Genomic DNA, 24,649 nt, shown 5'->3' with positions numbered 1-24,649 from the left:
CTCACCTGACAGGCCTTACGAAGGCTCTCAAATCTCACTATGTTTCACTTTGAGTCTCCACATGAAAGAAACAAATTTCCTCTTCCTTGACCTACAAAAGGACTTCCCAAAGAAAACCCCCAGCTTTCCCCACAACTGGACAACAGATTGCTTCCATTTCAGTAATCAGAATTTATTTTGACTACGGGTAACAACACATTCTGAGAAGTAAAAACATCTCTAAGAGTGGGGGCAAGAGGACCAAAATAGACTGAAAAATCTATTTCTGACTGTAATGCAACCAAGAGTACAGGAAACAGTTCACGCAGGGAGCCCCAGAGAGGCCGGATCTAATGTGAGCTGAGGAGAAAGAAGCTCCATGTGACTCAGTGCAATGCCAGCAGCCGGCTCTTAATTCTGGGTCTGGCCAAGTCTAGTATCTCAGGTGACGCGGCAGCATCACAGGGGCCACCTTGTTTGGGATCTGCTCGCAGAAGGGAGTCAGAGCATTGGGCCAATGAGAAAGGACACTGAACCCCAAGCAACTTTTTTTTTTTTATGAATTCATCCCGGGACTTAATGTATTTATCTCCTCCTTCTTGTTTGAATAACAGAATAGGAACTTTTTACAATTTTTCTTTTTCTCTATAGAAGATATTCTCAAAGAACCTACTGTATTCTGTCAAGTTGGACTGTTTCAACAAACATTTATCTAGCCCTTTTCTTGTCCCTGACAGTGTTCTGAGCACTTTACCTATGTTAACTAATTTAATTTTTACAACAAGCTTATGCGGTAGATATTGTTTAATCTCCACATTACAGATGAGGAAACGGGCAGAGAGAGGTGAAATAACTTGCCCAAAATTATACTTGTAATAAGTGCTGGGATGGAATATGAATCCCAGATCTGTAGGAAGTGGTCTCTGTGATCCATCTCCACTTTTTATGGAAACGGTCATAGGTCAAACAGAATGTGGGGGAGAGGGGGGGAGGGGATGTAAGAACCAAGAATTGTGGGCGTGGCCAGCATCCTGGTGGAAACCCCGGAGGCACCCACCTCAAGGAGACAGGGGGAGGGGGAGGCAACTGGAAAAGGCCTCAGCCCGTTCTTTTAAATGGCCCAATGGGAGAGGGCGGACCTAGGCGACCTATGAGGGAACAGGTGACCCCCTGGTGCTCAGCCAATGAGGAGCCGGAGGAGGGACTCTTGCACCCTGGGATAAATAGCCTGTGATCGCTGCTCCGCGTGTGCCTGTTCAACCAGAGGGACACCCAAGTTTTCGCCATACTTCTGTCTCTGAGGCCATTATTTAATGCAGACAGGTGAGCGTTTCTCACAGACCTGTTAGTAAAACACCTGCCTTATGCTACTAAGGATGTGGTCCAGGGCTCAACTTCCCAGCCCAGGCCAGAGGCTGATGGACCTTGCACCAAGTCTCTAGAAATTCCCCAATTAACGATGAAATCAGAGGGGAGCCTCCTGGCCGACTCCCTCCTATAGAACGCCCAGATCTCTCTGGCCTCCGTCGAAATTCTACTTCATCCTTCAAGGCTCAGCTCAAAACAAACCTTCTCCATAGGTTTTCTTAAATCTCTCCCAACCTTTGCTTAATCTTATATATTTCTAATTGGAATATAAATATAATATAGTATCTTAAAACATGCACTGTAGTTTTAAGTAACCTAAATTCTAAACATAGTTCTGCCAGCAATTAGCTATACACATGTGGACAGTGTTTCTCACCTCTGGAGCCTTAGTTGCCTTGTCTGTAATGGGATGAGATGATATTTATGGAACAGGCTATTATTGGCTCTGAATTTATGTACACAAAGGGTTTTGTTAAAGTCCCTAATGAGCGTTTTACTTACTTTGAAATCACAACTGGGCTATGGGGCGGGGTTCTTCCAAACAGGAGCATGTGAGAAGGGTCCGCAGAGGCAGCCCTTGAAGCCGGACAAGGCTGTGCTTTAAAATGCCAGCTGCTTGCGGAAAAGCCTCGCTCTCCAAGGACAGGGCCTACACGAAGTGCAGATATGGTAGAAGGCAATTTCAGAAAACAGAAGGGATGGTCTCTCTCCAGTGTGGTTAACACATAGAAGGGATCACTGACTTGTGAGGCTTTCCTCAAGAAGATCTGGAACAGCAATCAGACGGGAGGAAAGCACAGACAGGTGATAAAATGGTCAAAAACCAAACATAGCAAGTGTTGGTGAGGATGTGGGGAGACTGGGACCTCCTACACGGATGGTGGCTATGCAAAGAGGTATAGCTGCTTTGGGAAAAAGGATGCAGGTTCCTTAAAAATGTAAAAATAGAACCACCCTATGATCCAGCAGTCCCCCTTCTGGGTATGGTTCCTGAAAAGTGGATACCTGCACCTCCATGTTAATTGCAGCACTATTCACAACAGCACGTTTGGGAAACAACCCTGAGGTCCATGGACAGATGAAGGGATAAAGGAAACATGATGCACACACACCACGGACTATTATTTGCCTTAACAATAGGGGGACTCTGGTATTTGCGACAACAGGAATGACCGGGAGGACCTGCCGCTCGGGGAGTGGGCTAGTCCCGGGAGGCGAGCGCAGGGTCGCAGCTCCTTGCGGTGCCCGAACAGTCAGGCTGCATGCCTGTGGGCCTGCAGGCCAGGGAGGGAGGCCGTGGGCTGGTCGCTAAGTTGGGAGGAGTCTCGGTTGTGAGAGGTGAAGGAGCTCTGCAGAGCTGCGTCCGGCATGGAGCCTGTGGCCAGCCGTCCTGTGTTGTGCACTTAAAAGCTGGCGAAGAGGGCAGTTCTCACGTTCAGTGTTGTCACTACAACAAGCACAGAAACAAGCAAAACAAACAACAATGGAAGGACAAGAGGGAACTTGGGGAGGTGCTGAACGCGGTGCTGGTCTGCTGGGTGTGTGCATGTGATCAAGCTCTGACAGTGTATACATTAAATATGGGCCGATTTTGTATATCAACTATATCTTAATAAAATAGTAAGTTAGTAAAATAAAAAGTAAGTAACCGATACTCTCTGAAACCTAAGAATAAAAGCACTTTCAACCCATAAAAACCATAATGGTCTGGCTGGATCCCTCAGAGTTACATTCAACTTGAAGAATAAGTGACTCTGGGTGGTGGGCACATGGTGCGAGATACAGACTTTGTAACTTAGAAATCCACACATAAACCCTATATGCTCATGTTGACCAATGTCGCCCCAATAAAATTTAATAAAGAAATAAAAAAAATAAGAATAAATGAGGAGGGTTAGAAGGCAGGAAATACTGAGATAGGAGATTACATATTTGGCTGTTGCCAAATAGTCTCAAAGTTTCTAAATAAACTTAATTTGTAGGTTATGAAATGTTGGATTTAAAAAGTTTATGGATTTTAAAATTATTTCTTAGCGATTTATCCTCCTTCCCAGGTCCCTGGCGCAGAGATCAGTGCAGTTTCCTCCGGGATGCAGGGCAGGCAGTGGGAGGTTTTGGTTTGGTTTGGTTTTCTTTTCTTTTCTTTTTTACATTTATTTATTTATTATTATTTTTTTTTAATTTCTTTATTGATTAAGGTATCACATATTTGTCCTCATCCCCCCATTCCCATCCCACACCCCTCCCCACACATGCCCCCACCCCCCTGTTGTCCTTAACCGCTGGTTAGGCTCATATGCATGCACACAAGTCCTTTGGTTGATCTCTCCCCTTTACCCCCACCCTTCCCTACCCTCCCCCTGAGGCCCGACAGTCTGATCCATGCCTCCTTGTTTCTGGGTCTGTTCTTGTTCATCAGTCTATGTTGTTCATTATTTCCCCTAGATAAGTGAGATCATGTGCTATTAGAAATACACTTATAAGAACCGAAAATGAGACAAGCAATAATGGTTATGGTGACAGGCAAATGAATCAGTCTGTAGTGAGTTTCTTTCTGGACCAACGGTTCTTTTGAGACCCAATTTCAATGTCACACAGTTCCTTATGTGTACATGTCAGCACTGACATTTCAGTTCTGGATGGTGGACAAATGGTGGTAATGCAGGGTCCGACTCTGTCTGGTTTGGTCCTGGGCAACCTGCAGTGATGCACAGCTGCTGACTGCTAGTATGGGAAGGCCACATCAGCGTCTTCCGTCTCTGGACTGCTTCTCTTCTGTCTTCATGGCTGGAGTAGTCCTGTCGATTCCTCTCTGTTGCTGGAATCCACATGGTCTCGGAGTTGTTTTCTGAAAATATACAAACATATTCCCAACCAAAAGTTAATAAAGGAATATTTCCTATAAATTTGACTAGGGATCCTTTTTCAATTTTTGCCCAAATGATTTTCCTCTGGCTTGTTTTGTCACCTTGTGTGTTTTTCATGGGTGTCTTGCTTTTAGCCTTACAATTAATTTTCTAAAGTATTAATTTTCTAGATGTAATTTACTTACAGGATATTTTTCCTTACATGACATTCCTCTACTATCCCCTCCTTTTTTGATTTAAATGTTAGGAGGCTTTTGAAAATTTTATAATGTAGTCTTGATGGCTTTTAAATTTTAATTTTTTGCACTATAATATTACTGTTTTAGGTTCATTACATGGTGCACAATTTTATCATGAGATGAAGTACCAATAAAAATTTTAGTTAACACTTTTGGGACACCTTTTTGTCCAGTGCAATTAATTTTTCTAGAATATTCGCTTGTATCAACTAGCCAATTTAAATTTGCCTGAAAACTTGACTACTATTTTACTGTCAAATTTATTACTCTAACAATAATCTTATTTTACCCTGTAGATATTGGTGAAAGGGATTATTTGCCTTCTTGAGTAGGTCCTGAGCATTCCTGGTGGTAGGCTGGATTTAGATATCATAAACCCACTTCCCCACACCATGGGTACAAGACAACTCAAACAATTCTTGTTGGAGTGAGAGGGCAGCTGCTGTCGGCCAAGTCTCTGTTGGTCACCTGGGTCCTGATCTGAGCTGGGCATGGGAAGCATGAAGCAGCCATGGGGGCAGGAGACCTCCCTCAGAAGGGGCTAGGAGTCAGGCCCCTGCAATGTTGGGGGGGTAAGGGTCTGTGCCCCACCTCTGTTGATCCCCAAGTTCTCTCCTGATGGCCCCTCTGCGACTGTGCCTGTCTTAGGTTGTTCCTCCCTTGAGGAATCTTACCCGTCTCTGGCTAACCAGCCATCCTCCGGGGCCAAGCAGGGTGATGTGAGATTCAGTTTTGTCTCCTTGGTAACTTATGCCCCCATGGCCTCCATGCCCAGCACCTGCCTTGGGATCCCCTCGCCTGCTGGCGGGGCCCCAGCACTGATCACATATCTTGTGGAACCCGGGTTTCTTCTCCAGGGAGGGCTCAGTTCGCCCCACTGGGTGAGAGACAGATCCATGGCACCAGTCATCACGAGACTTCAACCTCGACATGAACAGAGAGCTCATGCAACAGCTGTGAGCAATTGAATTGTGAGGAGAGGGTCTCTCTTGGCCTAAAGGGTAAGAGGGACCAATATAGAATGCTCAGGTGCCTTCCCAGGAGGCCCTCTACACAATGAAAAGGATTAAATCCTTACATGTCCTTTTTAACTTGCTGCCAGACCTTCAAAGAATTAGTAAGTTTGCTTGGGATAATAGTATATTATGCTGTTGTAATTCTAAAGTATCAAGAGATGTGTTAAGTTTGTCTCCAAGCACCAAACAGATGATATTTTTTCTTTTCCCCCCAAGGGTGCGAGGAACTATTATAAGTACCGAGGGTGATCCAAATCTGGGAAAAATTTTAATGAGAGTGTAGAGTGATATCATGTAAGGATATTCTTTGTTCTAGTCCATGGCAATTCCCTTTCAAACTGGCTGTCCATTTCTTTTTATATAGACAAGGTCTTAGTTACGTTTTCTGCACCTCTACCGGGGGCACGTAGTGATAGTAGTGACACCCTTTCTTTGGTGTCCACACAAGCCAGAAACCTCTCTTTAATTGTACACACAAAGGGTATTGTTTTGATTTTGTGTCATACAAAAGGGAAGCTGGGTGGAGACCCCTGTGTATTTATACTTTCTTGCCCCACCCATGGACCTCCTGGATGACCAAGGTGTTTGGTTTGGTTTTCACTCCCTCATTTGCATAAGGTGCTACAATCCTGGGCTCAGGATGAAGGGAGCAAGAGAGGAGAGCCAGAAGGTTCAAAGGTGCAAATGAGCCTTTTCTTTGCTTCGTGGACCAAAGTCAGAAGAGACGGTTTGCAGAATGAAGGTGGACACCCCAGCGGGAGCGGAGCGGAGGGACCTCCCACCACTGGGGCGGCTGAAGATACCTTGTGAAAAGTTCCTGATTATAAAGAGAACTCTGATAAATTACGAAGGGCAAATGTAACCAAAATTGATGTATAAAGTTAGGCCTTCATATACAATGAAACATTAAGAATTAGCGGAAAAGCTCCAAAATTGTTACTTAGATTTTCAAAATGTAAATAATTATTTTTGAGTGAGTAATGCATGCACAGAGGGTAAAATTTTAAAGATTTTTAAAACTTTTATTGGAAATACCTATTGTCTTTTCACATCCCATTAGTTATTGGAATGCAAAGTTCACTCTCCTTTAAAATCAGGCTCCTAGTGAAATACAGGTTAGCTTGTCTGATGCCAGGCCTGGGACAGAGGCCAGCCCTCTGCACGGCGGTGTGGTTTTAGGCAGGTGGAATGGCACCCGGATGTGAGCAGTGAGCAGGTGATCGCACAGAGCAGCGCTGAGACCTAGAAATGAGATGCAATTTAGACAGTCACTTAGGCGGACACTAGAGAAACCCAGTGTGGAAAGCCAGCTGACCCCACTCTGCCCACGCACCAGCCGCTCCCCTTCCTCAGCTCCTCGCCCACGTCATTTCCTCGGACAGGGCGGACCCTGCAGCCGGGCTGGGGCGGCTCACCGACGGCTCAGCACCTGCCGCAGAGGCAGCAGTTTCCCGGCTGAGGCTCAGGACGGTTTCGGTTTTGGGGGAATCAGGTTCCAGTGGCGAGCAGCACATTGAGACCTTTGTTCCCCAATGGGTCGTGTTTCCTCGTGTTGGTTGAGTTCTCCCAATCGCAGACTTGATCTCCGGGGCCCAGGGAGGGGGTCGGTAACGCAAGAACATGCGAAGTTGCGAACTATTTACTCTTGATAAGAGAGTCTGAAAGGAAGTTAACTTTACTCACTCTCTTGTGGAAGAATTAGGAAATCGTTTCAAGATCCAGCACCCAGGTTCTTGACAAAGTTTGTTACAATGACTGAATGTGGAGATTTTAAAATCTCTTTCCCGAGCAGGAATGGGGCAGCTCTTCCCTCCGCTTGCCTAAGCTCTCCGAGGAGCCGCCCCTGCCCGCGCTCCTCACCTCTGCACTCAGCCTTTCTGTACCTGCTCCCTGGCTGAGCGCAGGGAAACCACCCCGGAAGCCCAGGTGCAGGGACATCACTGTTCTGCCAAAATGAAGGACTGTGCGCACAGGTGAGGGGGGAAGTGCTGGAGCTGGAGCCGAGAAGAAAGGCCCCGCTGGCCCTAACTGCTTTCTCCCCGGAGAGGGAAGCCAGCGCGGCCTCTCCCCTCGACGGCGTGTCCTTATTGTCTCTGCTCCAGGCAACACATTTCTTTTTCTCCTTTTAATCTTTAGGATGGAAAGTATTGCATAGGTCCTCCCTTCCCCCATGAACCTCTTCCAGCCCTCTCCCATCCCCCAGGCCCTCACCATCCCAATATCTATGTCCACGGGTGATGCATATATGCATACAAGTTCATTGGTTGATCTCTTACCCTGCCCACCCTCCACTGCCTTCCCTCTGAGGTTTGACAGTCTGTTCCTGCTTCTATGTCTCTGGATCGATTTTTGTTCATCAGTTTATGTTGTTCATTAGATTCCACAAATGAGTGAGATCATGTGATACTTATCTTTCTCTGGCTGGCTTATTTCACTTAGCATGATGCTCTCCAGGCCATCCATGCTGCTTCCAATGGTAAGAGTTCTTTCTTTTTTACAGCTGCGTAGTATTCCATTGTGTAGATGTACCACAGCTTTTTATCCACTCATCGGCTGATGGGCACTTGGGCTGTTTGCAGATCTCAGCTATTGTAAATTGTGCTGCTATGAACATAGGGGTGCATACATCCTTTCTGATGGGTGCTTCTGATTTCTTGGGATATAGTCCTAGAAGTGGGATCACTGGGTCAAATGGCAGTTCCATATTTAACTTTTTGAGGAAACTCCGTACTGTGTTCCACAGTGGCTGCACCAGTTGCATTCCCACCAGCAGTGACTAGGGTTCCAAGTCAACAAACGACAAGTGCTGGCGAGGATGCGGAGAATGCGGGTCCCTGTAGTTCCTGCTCCTGCATGGCTCCCGGCCACACATCCCTACAACTCTCGTCCCACAGTCTGGTTGGAGCCTCTATGATTCCATGAGGCTCTACTGCCTCAGTTCTTTAGGGGAGAACTGGGTGTGTTCTAGAAGCTGTGCTGTGGGCGATCACAGCCCCAGCACGCTCACTTATTAGCAGTTCACGCTGAGCTATTTCTCCTCCAAAGGACGATGGGGCCGGGGCTGTGCTGGCCATGAACCGGCATTTTGTCTCCACCCATTTTGGCACCCGCTACTAACCTACTTGGCTCCTCCCACTTTCAGCAGCTGTCAGGGAGGACCATTGCTCTCCAGGCTTGCACCCACGGGAAGCATCCCCCAAATCACCCGGGCAGCGTGGATCGGCCCCTCGGAGAGGAAGGCCTTGGGTAGATGCCATGGCGGTCCTTCCAGGCGGCAGAGGTATTTGTTCCCGGGGCACTGCCGAGCTTCCTGCTCCCTGGTGTGCAGAGCGAGTGCTGGAAGCTAGGACATCCTGGTAACCTGGCCCGGGATCGGTGTGTCTCCATCGCCCACATACCCACTGCTATTTGCTCTCCGGGTGGCTACCTTAACCTTCCTTTTGTGTGCTGCAATTTTATCGATGGCTGTCCCCTTGTCCCAGAGTCGGAGCCCGGCAGCTGTGCACGGGCCGCAGCGAAGGGCAGAGACGCCGGCAGGAGGCTCAGACCCACAAGACAGGCGCGGCTGTCACCGCTCTCACCTCCGCTTGTCCCAGAGGCTTTGCAGTGGGAGCTGCTGTGCAGCGGGCCTCGCACACGTGAGGATCAGGGTTACACCGGCCTCTCTGGTCCCTAAACGTAGGAGGATTTCTGGCTAATAGCTTGGACCAGTTATATTAACCAAACACTGTCTTTCAACTTGGCATCTCTGCAGCCAGAAACAAACATCACTCGCCCGGCCTGCCCCGCAGTGAGTAGGGAGGGGGTGTCATTGAAGGAGATGGTCCTGGGTAATGTCAGGGCGGCCTTGTGTGGGCCTCCCCCTCCCCTCCCCCGCGCCCATCTTCTTCCCCAGCCCCCGGTGTCGGACGGTTGACCGCGCTGGCTTTCCCTGGCGCAGTCTGCTTCACCGCAGGGCTGTGGGGGTGACCAGCTCAGCTCTGGGAGCGGCGCTGCGTGGTGCCGGGCTGTGCGGTGCAGCCCAAGGGAAGGGTGAGCGGGGTGTCTCTGGCGGATGAAGTTGACGGCCATCTCCGCCTGCTGACCTCCCGGGGGGCCTTTCTCCCCTCCGCACACGGCCTCTCACTGGTCACTGGACGGCGGGCCTCTCCCGCCCGCTGACCGCACTGCTCAGTGCGCTGCCTGCAGCCACCGCCTCCATCAGGACCAGCGGGACGGGTCCGGGCCCGCGCTCTGCCAGGCCCCTCGGCCCGGCCGCCGTCTGAGCGGGGCTGCTGGGCCGAACAGTCACTCCCGCGGGCGCTGCCGCCAGTGCTGAGGGCTCCAGCCCCGTGTGGGCGCCAAGCAGACCAGAGCCAGTTCCGGGGCTCGGACTTGGGGCCCGAGAACCTGGGGAGGCTCCGGCGCCCCCGGGTGACCTGCCGCCTCGGAGCCAGGAGGCAGCCGCCCAGCCGGTGGTCCCCGGGCTGCGGGCCTCAGCGCCCCGCACTGGGCAGCATTCTCCGCGCCCCGGCTCCTGCTTCCTGCGCCCCGGCAGGGGGTCCCCCAGCCTCGGGGCCGCTCCTGGAGGGGGGTCGGTCTCTGCAGACATTGCTGTTACTACGGAGAACTAGGCTTTGGGGAGCAGCACCGGCTGGTCCGCTCTGGCTGCACCGGAACCGCTGCCGGTCGGGCGGTGCAACGACAGAAACAAAGACCGGCTTCCTCGCCGTCTCCAGGTGGACGTCAAGGTCACGGCTGGCGGCGGTTTCCCTCAAGGCCGTGTCCTGGGTCCGCAGAGGCCACCTCCGGCCAGGCCCTCACAGGCCTTCTCTGTGCACGGGCCTCCCTGGTGTCTGCCTCTTGGCATGAGGACGCCGCTGTTGGCTGAGGCCCCGGCCTGACCCGCAGTCAGTCTGACCGCCCCGAAGGCCCGCCTCCAGCTCAGCCGCACTGGGTCCGGCGCCAACAGAGGAGAGTGGGGAGATGCAAGTCCGTGTGCAGCCTGTCCCAGCGCCGCGACTCCCGAAGCAACAACGTGAGCAGGTCACACACGTGAGGGAGGGTTGGGCACACGCTCCCCTCTGCACAGCCCGGAGCTGCAGCGGGGGAAGGAGCGGAGCGCGGTCTCCGTTAAACTCTAGCCCTGCCCAGGCGGCCTCTCAGCAGGTGCGGGATCTGCCCAGGTGCCCCGCCCTCCCTCAGGCGCCAGCCAGTTTCCTTTTGTTTGGTGACTTAAATGCATTTAAAATAGTTACTGTGAAAGGTAGAAAGACGGACATGGATATCTATACATACTAATGTGTGTGCACGTGTGTTAAATAGGCGTGGAAATATTTTCTTTCATATGAGCTTTGAGAAGGTTACAGAGCTTCACAAATGAGATCAGGATGCTGGAGAGAAGGCCATCAGAGTGAGTGCTAAATTACGGGCTGTGAGGCCAGGGAGCCGGGCCTCCTGCCTGAGGCGCTGTGTGACTTCAATGGTAGCCGGCATTTAATCAACTTCTACTGTAACTCTCTGTGGTGAGTATTCTATTGTCCCTCTTTCATAGATGGAGACACGCATAGTCTCAAGGTCACAAACTACTGTCTCTCCAAGCAGATCACCTGGATCCTACACTTGAGCTTTAGAGTCAACGGTAAGGATTTTCATGTTGAAACTACTTTTAAGATGTATCTTCATCTTTGAAAGTATTACAGATATCCCCTTGGTTTTTTGTTGCTTTTTTTCCCCATTCACCCCTCCTACCCACACTCACCCCACTCAAGCCTTCACCACACTGTTGTCCGTGCCCACGGGCTATGCCTATATGCACACAAGTTCCCCTGTTAATGTCTCCCCACCCGCCTTCCTTCCGAAATTCGTCAGTCTGTCCCATGGTTCTATGTTTCTGGATCTATTTTGTTCATCAGTTTATTTTGTTCATTAGATTCCACATATGATGAGATCATGTGATACTTGTCTTTCTCTGACTGACTTATTTCACTCAGCATGATGCTCTCCAGGTCCCTCCATGCTGTCTCAGAGGGTGAGAGGGTCCTCTTCTTTAGTGCTGCGTAGTATTCCATGGTGTAGATGTACCACAGCTTTTTTTTTTTTTTTAATCTACTCATCTACTGATGGGCACTTGGGCTGTTTCCAGATCTCAGCTATTGTAAATTATCCTGCTATGAACATAGGGGTGCATACATTCTTTCTGATTAGTGTTTCAGGTTTTTAAAGATACATTCCTAGAAGTGGGATCACTGGGTCAAAGGGCAGATCCACATTTAATTTTTTTGAGGAAACTCCATACTGTTCTCCACAGCGGCTGCACCAGTCTGCATTCCCACCAGCAGTGCACTAGGGTTCCCTTTTCTGCAAATCCTCGCCAGCACTAGTCATTTGTTGATGATAAACATGCTGACAGGTGTGAGGTGATACCTAATTGTTTTAATTTGCATCTCTCTGATGATCTAGTGACTTTGAGCATTTTTTCATATGTCTCTTGGCCGTCTGTATGTCCACTTTGGAGAAGTGTCTAGATCCTTTGACCATTTTTTAATTGGATTGTTTGTCTTCCTTTTGTTAAGTTGTATGAGTTCTTATATATTTTGGATATTAACCCTTTATCTGATGTATCATTGCCAAATATGTTCTCCCATGCAATGGGCTCTCTTTTCACTTTTTTTTATTTCTTTTGCTGTGCAGAAGCTTTTTATTTTGATGTAGTCCTACTTGTTTATTTTCTCCTTAGTTTCCTTTGCCCTAGGTCCTAGTGGTCGGCAAACTCATTAGTCAACAGAGCCAAATATAAACAGTACAATGATTGAAATTTCTTTTGAGAGCCAAATTTTTTAAACTTAAACTTCTTCTAACGCCACTTCTTCAAAATAGACTCGCCCAGGCCATGGTATTTTGTGGAAGAGCCACACTCAAGGGGTCAAAGAGCCGCATGTGGCTTGCGAGCCGCAGTTTGCCGCCTAGGAGATGTATCTGCAAATATATTGCTATGAGAGATGGCTGAGATTTTGCTGCCTATGGTTTCTTCTAAGATATTTATGTTTTCGAAGCTTACATTTAAGTTTTTTATCCATTTTGAGTTTATTTTTGTGTACGGTGTAAGATGGTGATCTGGTTTCTTTCTTTCTCTCTTTCTTTCTTTCTCTCTTTCTTTCTTTCTTTCTTCCTTCCTTCTTTCTTTCTTTCCTTCTTTCCTTCCTTCCTTCCTTCCTTCCTTCCTTCCTTCCTTCCTTCCGTCCCTTCCGTCCTTCCTTCCTTCCTTTCGTTTTTTTGCATGTACCTGTCCAATTTTCTCAACATCATTTATTGAAGATACTGTCTTGACTCCATTGTATGCTCTTGTCTCCTTTGTCCACTATTAATTGAACATAATAAGTTGAGTCAATTTCTGGGGTTTCTGTTCTGTTCCATTGATCTATGTGCCTGTTCTTGTGCCAATACCAGGCTGTTTTGATTACAGTGGTTTTGTAGTATAACTTGAAATCTGGTATTGTGATTCCTCCAACTTTATTCTTCTTTCTCAAGATTGCTGTAGCTATTTGGGGTCTTTTTTGATTCCATATACATTTTTGGAGTGTTTGTTCTAGATCTGTGAAATAAGCTGTTGGTATTTTAATAGGGATTACCTTGACTCTGTAGATTGCCTTGGGTAGTATGATGTTGATTCTACCAATCCATGAACACAGTATATTCTTCCACTTGTTTGTATATTCCTCTATCACTTTTTTTTAAAAAAAACATCCGATAGTTTTCAGAGTACAGGTCTTTTACCTCCATGGTTAAGTTTATTCCTAAGTATCTTAAATTTTTTGTTGTAATGGTAAATGGGATTGTTTCATTAGTTTCTCTTTCTGAGAGTTCATTATTAGTGTATAATAGTGCCATCAATATTGTATCCTGCTACATTACCAAATTCATTTATTAAATCTAGTAGTTTTTTGGGGTCTTTAGGGTTTTCTATGTAGAATATCACGTCATCTGCGAATAATGACAGTTTTACTTCCTCCTTTCCAATTTGGATGCCTTTTATTTTTCCTTCCTGTCTGATTGCGTTGGCAAGGACTTCCAGTACTATGCTGAATAAGAGTGGTGAAAGCAGACTTCCCTGACTTGTTCATTCTTAGGTAAGGTGACCAGACGTCCCGCTTTTGGCGGGACAGTCCCAATTTTTAACAATTTGTCCCGCGTCCCGCGGCGTTTTAAAGAAGTCCCGATTTTTGGAAAGAATGCACGACAAGCTAGGAAACGGCGGGAGAACAGGAAGGGAATATATGGTTTTCGGCGGCCATGTGGCTATTTAGCCAGGATATGAGTTTTATGCTATTTTTGTTAATTTTATAATGTTAAACTTTAATAGTAACAAATAATTGTTGAGAACTGATTATCGAGAACTGCTTATCAAAGTTTGCATTGTTGATCAGTTGTTAGAATTCGACCACCATTGTTTGGACTTAATGAACAATGGCATTTTTGGGGATTGGCAACGACGAAAACATTTTGTAACTGTCTCTCAGACGATACACATCATACTGCGTGCTAGTAGGCTAGTTAAACAAGTGATGTCATTACAAATCAGCTATTCAGATAAGTTAGGTAAGTAATTTATTTATTTCATAAATACATAAATTTTCTTGAATTTAGCAGACAGTACTCGTATTATTTATATTTTATAGTGGCGGCAAAAAGTCTAGCGCCGGCCTTGAAAGTGACACTTACGACTTACGTTACTGCAAATTCATGACCTTTTAAACAACGACAGCAATCTACTAAAAAAAATTCACTCAAATGAGAAATATGCCAAAGAATAAAATAATACTATACATAATTTTTTATTTATTATATTTGTAAATTGTACTTATGTTGAAATTTAAAAAAATATATTACAATACTATTTTTAAGTTCTATGAAAATTTTTGTTGCTCCATATAGACCAAATTTTTAATCAAGAAACCACCCCCCCCCCCCCCCCAGGTCAATGGTGTCCCGCTTTACCAATGTTAAAATCTGGTCACCTTATTCTTAGGGGAAATGGTTTTAGTTTTTTCCCATTGAGTACGATGTTGTCTGAAGTTTTGTCATATATGGCCTTTATTAGGTTGAGATGTGATTTCTCCATTCCCACTTTGCTGAGTGTTTTTATCAGAAATAGGTGTTGTATTTTGTTGAATGCTTTTTCTGTGTCAATTGATATGATCATTTGAATTTTTGTCTTCCAGTTTGTTTATCACGTTTATTGATTTGTGAATATTGTACCATCCTTGCATCCCCAGAATAAATCCCACTTGGTCATGGTGTATGATCTTTTTAATGTATTGCTGGATTTGATTTGTTAATAATTTGCTGTTGATTTTAGCATCTATGTTCATCAGGGATAATGGCCTGTAATTCTCTTTCTTTGTAGTGTCTTTATCTGGTTTTGGAATTAGGATAATGCTGGCCTCATAAAAAGAGCTTGGGAATGTTCCTTCCTCTTGGCTTTTTTTGAATAGTCTGAGGAGGTAGGTGCTCTTTGAATGTTTGGTAAAACTCCCCTGTGAAGCAATCCAGACCAGGGCTTTTGTTTGCTGCAAGTTTTTTATTTTTATTTTTTATCACTGCTTCAATTTTATCAGTTGTTTATGTTTCAAGTTTTCTGATCCTTTCTGATTGAGTTTTCGAAGATGGTATTTTTCTAGGAATATGTCCATTTCATCAAGGTTGTACAGTTTGTTGGAATATAGTCATTCATAGTACTTTTTTAAAAATAGTCCTTTGCATTTTTAAGGAGTCAGTTGTTACTTTGCCTCTTTCATTTCTGATTTTGTTTATTTAGCTTCTCTCTTTTTGTTTCTTGATGAGTCTGGCTAAAGGTTCATCAATTTTTTTGTGTTTTCAAAGAACCAACTCTTGGTTTTATTGATCTTTTGTATTGCTTTTTAGTCTCTATGTCATTTACTTCCACTCTGATCTTTATTATTTTCTTCCTTCTACTTACTGTAGGTTTTTCTTGTTGTTGTCTTTCTAATTCTTTAAGTTGTAGGGTTAGATAGTTTATTAGATTTTTTTTTTTAGGTAGTCCTATAGTGCTATGTATTTCCCTCGCAGAACTGCTTTCACTGTGTCCCAGAGGTTTGGGGATGTTATGTGTTCATTTTCATTTGTTTCCAGGAAGTTTTTCATTTCTTTTTTGATCTCTTTGCTAAGCCATTCATCCTATATAATAAAAGAGTAATATGCAAATTGACCATCACTATAACACACAAGATGGCTGCCCCCATGTGGACACAAGATGGCCACCACAAGATGGCCAGCAGGGGAGGGTAGTTGGGAGGGACTAGGCCTGCAAGGCAGGGCAGTTGGGGGCGATCAAGCCTGCAGGGGAGCAGTTAGGGGTGACCAGGCTGGCAGAGGAGGGAAGTTGGGGGCGACCGGGCCTGCAGGGAAGGGCAGTTGGGGGGGGGGGACCCAGGCCTGCAGGGAAGGGCAGTTAGGGGTGACCAGGCCTGCAGGGGAGGGCAGCTAGGGGTGACCAGGCCTGCAAGGGAGGGCAGTTAGGAGCAAACAGGCTGGCAGGGGAGCAGTTAGGCATCAATCAGGCTGGCAGGGGAGTGGTTAGGGGCTGATCAGGCTGGCAGGCAGAAGCGGTTAGGGGCAATCAGGAAGGCAGGCAGGCGAGCAGTTGGGAGTCAGCAGTCCTGGATTGTGAGAGGGATGTCTGACTGCCCGTTTAGGCCCGATCCTACTGGGATCGGGCCTAAACGGGCAGTTGGACATCACTCGAGGGGTCCCAGAATGGAGAGGGTACAGGCTGTGCTGAGAGACACTCCCTCCCATGCATGAATTTCATGCACCGGGCCTCTAGTTGTTTAATAACATTCTATTTAGCCTCCATGTGTTTGAATGTTTCTGAGTTTTGTTATCATAGTTGATTTCTAATTTCATGCTATTGTGATCTGAGAAGATGCTTGATATAATTTCAGTCTTCTTTTTTAAAATATATTTTTATTGATTTCAGAGAGGAATGGAGAGGGAGAGAGAGAGAAACATCAATGATGAGAGAGAATCATTGATCAGCTGCCTCTTGCATGCCCCCTACTGGGGATCAAGCCTGCAACCCAGGCATGTTCCCTTGATCAGAATCGAACCTGGGGCCCTTAGTTCACAGGCCAACACTCTATTCCCTGAGCCAAACTGGCAAGGGCTGATTTTAATCTTCTTGAACTTGTAGAGACTTAGTTTGTGTCCTAACATGTTCTCTATCTTAGAAAATGTCCCATGTGCACCTGAGAAGAATGTATATTCTATAGCTTTGAGTGAAATGTTCTGTAAATGTCAATTAATTCTATCTGATCTAGCGTGTCATTTAGGATCACTGTTTTCCTGTTGATTTTTTGTTTGGAAGATCTATCCAGTGACTTCAGTGGGTGTTAAAGTCCTCTACTACTATGATTGTATTGTTGTCCATCTTTCCCTTAAAAATCTTCCGGAAGGTTTTTTTTTTTTTTTAATATATATACTAGAGGCCTTGTGCACAAATTCATGCATGGGTGAGGTCCCTTGGCCTAGTCAGTGATTTGGGCCAATCAGGGCCGGCCATCCAAGGGATGGACTGTGGGAGGTTGGCTGGTTGGCCGGCCACAGGAGGTTGGCTGTGGGAATGCACTGACCACCAGGGGGCAGCTAGCTCCTGCATTGAGTATCAACAGTCCACTGGTTGTTAATGGTCACTTAGGCATATACCATATTTTCCGGTGTGTAAGACGACTTTTTAACCCAGGATAATCCTCTATACGCCCAGTCGTCTTATACGCCGGAAAATACGGTATATATATATATATATATATATATATATATATATATATATATATTTTGGTGCTCCTGTATTGGGTGTATATATGTTTGTCACAGTTATATCCTTTTGTATCTATCCCTTTAGTATTATGAAACTAGAGGCCCGGTGCACAAAATTCATGCACAGGGGGGGTTTCCTCAGCCCAGCCTTCACTCTCTCCAATCCGGGACGACTGGCTCCTAACCACTAGCCTGCCTGCCTGTCTGATCACCCCTAACCCCTCTGCCTGCCTGCCTGCCTGCCTGCCTGATTGCCACCAACTGCCCTCCCCTGCTGGCCTGATCTCACCCCTAACTGACTCTGCCTGCCTGATCTCCCCTAACTGCCCTCTTCTGTTGGCCTGATCTCGCTGCCAACTACCCTCCCCTGCAGTCCTGATCTCTCCCCCAATTGCCCTTCCCTGCTGGCCTTGTTGCCCCCAACTGCCCTCCCCTGCCGGCCGGATTGCCCTTAACTGCCTCTGCCTCAGCCCCCATCACCATGGCTTTGTCCAGAAGGAAGTCAGATGTCTGGAAGATGGTTGGTTGACCCGGTCTTAATTAGCATATTACCCTTTTATTAGTATAGATAGCATATATAGGATAGGATTGCTTAACTGGGGGAAAAATCCTTTTTCAGTAGGAGGAGATGCTCTTGGCAGACAAAACACATAATTCTTATATCTGGACTGATAGCCAGCCATATGCACTATACTGCCAAACCAGTCATTAAAAAATTGAATCACTTTCTTACACCTTACACCAAACAGCAGTTGCCCTTAAAACCTCTCCTCAGCCCCCACCTTAGGCTCTGCCTTCGCAGTTCACCCAGATTTGGTTCTGATTGTTCAGTTTCTATGCCAGTCAGCATCAAAAGCTCTGCCTCCTAGGCAGCCATTGGCTCCTCGCACTTCACCCAGATTTGGTTCTGATTGTTCAGTTTCTATGCCAGTCAGCATCAAAAGTACCGCCTCCTAGGCAGCCATTGGCTCCTCGCACTTCATCCAGATTTGGTTCTGATTGGTTGGTTTCTATGCCAGTCAGCGTCAAAAGCCCTGCCTACTAGGCAGCCATTGGCTCCTCGCAATTCACCCAGATTTGTTTCTGATTGGTCAGTTTCTATGCTAGTCAGCATCAAAAGTACTGCCTCCTAGGCAGCCATTGGCTTCTCGCAATTCACCCAGATTTGGTCCTGATTGGTCGGTTTCTCTGCCAGTCAGCATATCCAGGCCTATCTATGGGCCTGATCATAGAGGTGGGGCTGATCAGCAGCTGCCCCAGGCTGCTGGCTAGTGGGCTGAACTGCTGACCTCTGGGAGAGAGAGAGAGGCTTGGCTGCTAGCAAGGCCGGGAGAGAGAAGCAGGGTCTGATCACCCTGCTTCTGTCTACAGCCTCACCAGCAGCCACTGCTGCTGCTGATCAGCCCCGCCTCTTTCTCTCTCTCAGAGGTCAACAGTTCAGCCCGCTCACCTGCTGTGAGCCCAGCCTGGTGTTCGGTCCAGGCTGCTGGCAAGCAGGCTGAACTGCTGACCTCTGGGAAAGAGAGAGAGAGAGAGACTTGGCTGCTGGTGAGGCCCTGCTGCTGTTCAGCCCCTCCTCTCTCTGTCTCTGAGAGGTCAGCAGTTCAGCCCGCTTGCCTGCTGTGCACGCAGCCTGGCGTTTGGTCGAGCCTCTGGTCGTTGTGGATGTTACGACCCTGGCTCTTTATATATATAGATGGCCTTCATTGTCTCTTGTGAAGGCTTCTCTTTGAAGTCTATTTTGTCAGATATGAGTATTGCTACCACAGCTTTTTTTTTTTTTCATTTCCATTTGCCTGGATAATTGTTTTATATCCCATCACTTTCATTCTGTGTGAGTCTTTTGTTCTGAGGTAGGTCTCTTGTAGACAGCATATATAGATGGGTCATTTTTCTTATCCATTCAGCTACCCTATCTCTTTTGTTTGGAGCATTTAAGCCATTTACATTTAAGGTTATTATTGATAGATACTTATTTGTTGCCATTCTTACTCTTTATGCCTGTGTCCTCTTTCTCTCTATTGCTTCTTCTTACACTAGTCCCTTTAGCATTTCTTGTAGTGCTGGTTTGATCATTTGTTTAGACTTTTTGTGTGTGTACATCTGTAAAGCTCTTTATTTCACCTTTGATTTTGAATGAATGCCTTACTAGATAGAATAGTCTTGGCTTCAGTCCCTTGGTTTTCATTACCTTGTATACTTCATGCCATTCCTTTCTGGCCTGAAGTGTTTCTATTGAGAAGTCAGCTGACAGTCTAATAAGAGCTCCCTTGGTAACTTTCTGTCTCTCTGTTGCTGCCTTTAAGATTCTTTCTTTGTCTTTAATGTTTGTCATTTTAATTATGATGTGCCTAGGCATGGGTCTTTTGTGGTTCATCTTGTTTGGGAATCTCTGTATTTCCTAAACTTGAGTGGCTATTTCCTTCACCAAGTTAGGGAAATTTTCTGCCATTATTTCTTCAAAAAAGTTCTCTAATCCTTGGTTGGATTCTTTGGTACCTGTATGATCAAAGGTTGTTACATTTCATGTTATCTCAAAACTCCTTTAAATGCTCCTCCTGCTTTTTAATTTCTTTTTTCATGTGCTCTTCTGAATGGGTATGTTTTTTCTACTTTGTCTCCTAATTCACTGATTCGGTCCTCAGCTTTTTCTAGTCTACTGTTGAATCCTTCTAGGGTGTTCTTTATTTCAGCTATGTTATTTCTCATTTCCAATTACTTCTTATTCATTGTTTCAGCCTCTATTTTCATGTTGGGATAGCTCTCATTAGGTCTTATTATAGCTCATTAAGTTCCTTATAAGTCTTATTAAGTTGCTAGTTATTCTCATTGAGTTATTTGAGTAGCCTTATTACCATTACTCTGAATTCCTGATCTGACAAATTATTTGCCTCCATTTCATTTAATTCCTTTTCTTTCATTTGGGCATTGTTTCTTTGTCTCCCCATATTTGCTGTCCTTTTGTTTTTGTTTCTATATATTAGATCAAACTGCTATGCCTCTCAGAATTTGTGGGTCTTATGTAGTAGGTGTTTTGTGGGACCTATTGGTGCAGTCTCTTGGATCTCCTGAGCTGAGTGCTCTAGGTAAGTCTCCTGTTTGAATTGTTTTTGTTCTCCTATTGTAGTTGTGCCTTGAAACATTCAATAACATATTGTCCTATTTGTGGATGGAGTCTCCTCTCAGGCTGGCTGACTATGTGGATCACCCCCAACCACATTGTGCAAGCTGTTGTGGAGGTGCTGACAGAACAGGGGAAAATACAACACAACAAAATGTTAAACAAAAGAAACAAAACTAAAACCTACCAAGACCACTACAGCAAAACAAAAGCAACCACCAGAGAAGAGAGAATTAGGAAAGAGGAAAGAGAACAAGAATGGTAGAAGATAAAAAATAAAAAATGTGAGGAGAAAAATAAAACATCCAAACAAACAAACAAACAAACAAAGCACCACACACTAGCAAACAAAACAAAACAAAATAAAACAAAAAAGACTAAAGACAAAAAATGGGGAGGTGAGAAAAAGGAATATGTGGGTACAGAGCTGAAATAAAGAAAATGAGAATTGTTTCATTCATATATCTAATTTACTCTTCCCTTTCCCTATGCAATCTTTTTCCTTTCTTCCCCCACCCTTTTTGGTTTCTTTCTCTCTTTTCTTTCCCCCCTCATATCTCATCTTTTTTCCCTTTTCTTATTTTTAGTCTATCTGCTTTGTCCTGTATTTTCCTTGTCAATTCTTTTCTTCCTTCTTTATTTTAAACCATTTTCTCCCATTCCCTTAATTCTTTTTTTTAAAAATATATTTTATTGATTTTTTACAGAGAGGAAGAGAGAGGGATAGAGAGTTAAAAACATCGATGAGAGAGAAACATTGATCAGCTGCCTCTTGCACACCCCCTACTGGGGATGTGCCCGCAACCAAGGTACATGCCCTTGACCGGAATCGAACCTGGGACCCTTGAGTCTGCAGGCCGACACTCTATCCACTGAGCCAAACCGGTTTCGGCCCATTCCCTTAATTCTTTATTCTTGTTTTCTTTATTTCAGTTCTGAAACTGTTTTGGTAGCAAATAACCACCAGCTCTTCTGCCTGCTGAAAATAATAATTAAATGTGAGGAAAGTAAAAACAAATGAACAAAAAACAACAAAAAAACCTCGACATTTGTCTAGTATTGCTCTCCCTTGGATGCAGATGGACCTGTATGGAATTGTTCTTATTGACTATGGGCTACAGTCTGAGGAAAGATGTGCATCACAGTTCTATGTGTTCTTGAACCAGAAAAACTTTCCATACAATCAATCACTTTATGTTCTTGCCAAAGCCCATGGTTTACATTGTCAGCTCAGACTTTGAGACTCCTACTGCAAAGGACTAGTTATCTTAAGGTCATTTAAGTCCTTCCAAGAAATGAAGGTGTATATGAATTTGAATTAATTATTTTCCAACACACTGTGACCTCTGTTTTTTTGAGTTTATATGATCAACTACTTTAGTCATGTTACTGGATATATCTGGTATGCTTCCAACCAAAGGCAGCTTCTTACATGCTTCATATCTTTATATAGATCCAATTAGAGGCCTGGTGCATGAAATTCGTGCACTGGGGGGGTCCCCTCAGCCCAGTCTGCACCCTTTCCAATCCAGGATCCCTCTCACAATCTGGGACCACTGGCTCCTAACTGCTTACCTGCCTGCCTACCTGATTGCCCCTCACTTCCCCCCCCACCAGCCTGATCACCCCTAACTGTCTCTGCCTGCCAGCCTGATCACCCCTAACTGTGCCCTCCTGCCAGCCTGGTCGCCCCTCACTGTCCCCTTCTGCCAGCCTGGTCGCCCCTCACTGCCCCCCCCTCTGCCAGCCTGGTTGCCCCTCACTGTCCCCCCACCACGCAGCCTGCTGTTCAGTCGTTTGGTTGTCCCTCACTAATCCCCCTGTGGGCCTGGTCGCCCCATGCAGCCTGCTGTTCAGTCATTTGATCGTCCCTCACTAAACCCCTTGCCAGCCTGGTCGTACCACACAGCCTGCTGTTCGGTCGTTACTGTGAGGCTGTCCTGACAAATTTGCATATTACCCTTTTATTAGTATAGATGGTGATGTTGTCTTATTTTCTCTGCTCTAGATTTCTCTTGGAGATGAAGTATTAGCATAGATGGAGATCTTAGGTTAGAACTTTTGTCATATGGTAATTTGAACTCAAGAAATTATTTCACTGAGATGATGCTGGGAGTGTCAGGAGTAAGGTGGTATTGGGAGTGAGGGTGCTGGCATCATTGTATTGGATGTGGAAGTATTGACAGCCTGTGAAGTGTGAGCTGGTTGGGAAATCCTCAAAATTCCAACATCTGGGTAAATCTTCCAGGTCTGAGTGAATAGAGATTGGTAGGCTTTGTGACTTTACTAAGATGGAATCATGTAAAACCCACATGTTTTCAACCTGTCATCCTATAAAAGTGATAAAACCCAAATTATCACAAGCATTATCTACAGACATTTTCTGAGCACTTCTTGTGCCAGGTAAGGAAAATACCACGGAAATAAATGATGATTTCCGTGTAGAAAGGGGATCATGATTTACATTTGGAGGCTAGATCAAACTCATGAGAAATTATCACACAATAAAGATCAATTTATAGTAAGTCCTAAACAATCACACAAGTCCAATGGTTCTCAAATAATGTGCATCAGAATCAGTCGTTAACTTATGAAAGTATAGCTTCTCAGGCTTTATTCCTGGAGATTCTCAGTTTGGGCTTTTGCAATTGGGTTGTTTAACAAGCTCCAAATCCAATAAAGAAGAGTTGGTGAAGATGGTAATCAGAGAAAGGAGAAGATCACTATGGGCTGAGACCTCATGTAAGCCCCAGGACAAGGGGGAAGAGGCAATTTCATGGAGCAAAGGCAATCAGGGATTTGAACAGGAGGAAGTATTCATTGGGTAAATTGCTTCAGAAAGAAGACAATGGTCTGCGTTTGGTGGGATCAGGAAGGTTTGGTGTATTATGAGCTTCTAAAACAAGGTGAAACCATTAATACTGATCACTACCAACAACAAATAATCAATTTGAACCATGCTTTGATCATGAAACGACCAGAATGTGCCAGAAGACACAGCAAAGTAATTTTGCTTCATGATGACGCACTATCACACGCTTCAAAACCAGTTAAAGACACGTTAAAAGATCTTGCCTGGGAAGTATTAACCCACCTGCTGTATTCACCAGACCTTGCTCCTTCAGATTACCACTTGTTCCGATCAATGGCACACGCACTTTCTGAGCAGCACTTCAAAACATATGAAGAAGTGGAAAATTGGGTCTCTGAATGGTTTGCCTCAAAACAATAAAAGTTCTATTGGGATGGTATCCACAAATTACTTGAAAGATGGGGGAAATGTGTAGCTAGTGATGGAAATTACTTTGAATAAAGCACTTTTGATATTTCTCTTGAAATTATCGTGTTTTCTTTGATTAAAAAATCCGCATTATTAACCAGTACACCTAGTGTTTGCTAGCAGGAGTCATTCATTTGTTAAATTTGTTTCACTTAAATCTAAACCATGCTATACATCCACAATGGATCATAGAGGAAAACATTATTTTTTGTGTGTGTGCAAATATCACATTAAATTTGACACATTATAGCAACAAGATTGTATCTAATGGTTCAGAAAGTACAATTTCAGATGTGAACCATTACTCAGAATTAATTTAAGATGAATTCAAGTTCCACCATTTCTTATTTCTTTTCAATTGGGTCAAGTTTCTAAATTTCTAAATCTCCGTTTTCTGGCTAATGAAAAGAAAATAGGATTCTACCGAGTCTCCTATATACTTACTCCAGGACTTCTGTGAGGATCAAATGAGATGAGGCACGTGAAAACGCTTCATAGATATTTGGTTAAACTGTAAAATGTTTGCACCTGGCTATAAAGCAAGTCGTGTTCCTGGGCTGTAGAAACTGCAAGGGGGCTAGTCTATAGGGAGAGGAAGCTGGGCGTTGCTACGTGACGTCATTACCCAGCATCGAAACCACCATTTCTGGGCTGGGCTGGACTGTTAGCCGCATTTTGCACCATGGGGTCTCAGCAGCTTTGGCTGCGATTTGATAGGCTGTCACTCCGGGGTGGTGGCAGGGCCTGTGTCTCACTTGGGGGAAGCCAAGTGTTGCTTTGTGGGCACCAGGTCTGCAGTGCCATTTCTTTGTAAATGGCCAGTGCATGTCATGGCAGCTCCTGTGTTGAGTATCTGCCTCCTGGTGGTCAGTGCATATCATAGCAACCAGTCAGACAGTTGGAGGGACACTTAGTATATTAGCCTTTTATATATATAGCTATTTTCTTCCTATATCTTTTGGGGA

The sequence above is a fragment of the Eptesicus fuscus genome, chromosome 23 (genome assembly GCF_027574615.1).
Source record: "Eptesicus fuscus isolate TK198812 chromosome 23, DD_ASM_mEF_20220401, whole genome shotgun sequence".
Classification (NCBI taxonomy): Eukaryota; Metazoa; Chordata; class Mammalia; order Chiroptera; family Vespertilionidae; genus Eptesicus; species Eptesicus fuscus.
The sequence above is the reverse complement of the archived record's forward strand: the minus strand, read 5'-3'. Positions refer to the sequence as shown.